Genomic DNA, 2509 nt, shown 5'->3' with positions numbered 1-2509 from the left:
GGAGTCCATGGACCGGGAAGGCAGAGGGGAAGCAGAGGGCGAACGGGAGAGAAGCTAATGACGACAGGTGGGATCAGGGGCTTCATTTCAAAGGACTGCCTGTGGTGGGGAATTCTGATCACTTGGTATGTCTTGCGACTTCGGCTGATTTGACAAATGTGACCGAGGGTGCTATCCTGATGGTGCAGCAATGGCAAACACAGCAGTCCAAGAGGGCACGGGAATAGTCGCATTGTAAGGGGGAGGCAGGGGACAGAAACCTGGACAAAATTCCAGATAGGAAAGTCTCTCTTTCCAAACGTATTTTAACCCACATAAGACAATGCTGGTGATATCAGAGTCTGGAAGTGAACTTGCTTGCTGGTGATTTCTGCCAAGACTTGCACATTGTCTGATGGTGTTAATAAATACTTCATCCACAGAGCAGAGAGGGAGCGACCAGGATGTTAAGCTCACTGAAATCCATGTATGTATCGTTCAGCTCAAAGACTGCAGCAGAGACACAGGCAAAAACCTTTGAAACCTAGATGCTCCATTTGGCTCTGGCTCAGCTACAAGAGGCAGCTTCTCTCTTCAGTCTCTCTCTTGCTCTTCCTGTACCTCTCCAAGAGTTTGCCCTTCCCTACTCACCACAACAATGATGATTCCTGTATTTTCTTGCAAATATACAGCAATGGAGTTAATGAGACACAAGAAAACAGTCTCATAAATCCAGGAGGCATATTTAAGAAAAGAACTCATGTTGATGCTTCTCCATCCCGGGTTGCAGGAAACATGCTTCCTGTGGGAGAAACATTAGTAGCGGGACAGAGAATAAATAGAAGGAGGCAGAAATTGTAGTAAGACGTTCTGAACACAGTTTCAGTCAAACATTCAGAATGAGAGCTTGGTAGTGAAGCTAGCTCTGTTTGAGAGCTACTGACATCCCAAAGAAAAGTCTACGGTCACTCAGATCCTAGAGGAATCTTCACAAATGACATTTACATAGGATGCCTTCAGTTACATTCGTTTTTACATGCAAGTAGCATACACTGGTATAGGAGTAAAGGGTAGTGTTACACATATTTCATTTTCCTTAGATATGTGTCCCGAGTGATGTTCTTGTAAAAGTCTAAAAGCTAAATTTCTATGTATTGCTTCCAGAGTTTTGCTGAAATGCGTTTTGCTAAAATTTGCCAGTGATGGATTCTTTGTTTGAATTACGCATTTGTTTGTTTGTTTGTTTCTGTGAGATGACAACCAAGGAAAATATATAAAACATTGTATTTTCTTATTGCAGGTTATTGCCCTACAAGGACCGCAGATTAACAATGGAACCATCAAAAGAATATATGTTCAAATACAAAGGGTTTTATTTTGGTGTAATTACTACACTTGAGCACGTAGCTTCCCTGGAGGATTTTGAAATCAAGGATAGTGACATATTTCTAGCAACTTATCCCAAATCAGGTAAGAATGGGATTGCTTCCTGGAGAGGGCTCAGCAAAGGGCTACTAAGCTCATTAAGGGATTGGAGCATCTTTTTTACGAGGAAAGGTTGAGGAACTTGGGTCTTTTTAGTCTAGAGAAAAGAAGACTGAGGGGGATCTTAACAATACTTATAAATGCTTAAAGGGAGGGTGCCAGGTAGATGAGAACAGTCTTTTTTCAGTGGTGCCCAGTGACGGGACAAGAGATAATGGGCACAAACTTGAGCATAGGACGTTCCATCTTAACATGAGGAGGGACTTCTTTACTTTGAGGATGGCAAAGCACTGGAACAGGCTGCCCAGAGAGGTGGTGGAGTCTCTAACTCTGGAGACATTCAAAACCCGCCTGGATGCCATCCTGTGCAACCTGCTGTAGGTGACCCTGCTCTGGCAGGGCGGTTGGACTAGATGATCTCCAGAGGTCCCTTCCAACCCTGACCATTGTGTGATTCTGTGATTCCTATTTCTGAAGCAAATACAACTGAGCAACCACCTGGCTTCAGTGCTGTCTTACATGAAATCTAAAGCCTTGACATGCCTAGTCCTGTATGTTTCCATACAGGTTCACTCTATGCTCCAATACTGGTCTAACCATTTTTTAAGACTGCATTTCTTTAGTGATTAGTAAATAATAACTTGATGATGTGTTAAGCAGGGATTTATGACTAAACCTTCAATGTCTCTGGTACCAATCTGTGCTTGTACTTTCAAGGCTTCTCTCAAACTCCTCTCTTTGTGCTCCTGGAAACCTCTTCCATTACCCTTGGGTTTTCTTCAGTAGCCTTCAAGAAGCAGTCTTCCGATAACACAACCAGTGTTTTGTGAGCATATGTCCTTTTCCTAGGGTCACTGAGCACCTTCGTGGAACTCACTGTGCCCTGCGGTATTCAGTGAAATGGCTGAGGCAGAAAGATATTCTTGAGTGAAGCCCAGAAGGAGTGACAGGGAGCACCAGCTTGTGGTGAGGGTAGATGCAATAAGAGAAGCATGTGGAGGGGTTGTGGGTGACAGAGCAAGAGGACAGAGAACCCATGTGACGC

This window comes from Charadrius vociferus, unplaced genomic scaffold (assembly GCF_000708025.1).
Source record: "Charadrius vociferus isolate BGI_N301 unplaced genomic scaffold, ASM70802v2 scaffold948, whole genome shotgun sequence".
Taxonomy (NCBI): domain Eukaryota; kingdom Metazoa; phylum Chordata; class Aves; order Charadriiformes; family Charadriidae; genus Charadrius; species Charadrius vociferus.
The sequence above is the reverse complement of the archived record's forward strand: the minus strand, read 5'-3'. Positions refer to the sequence as shown.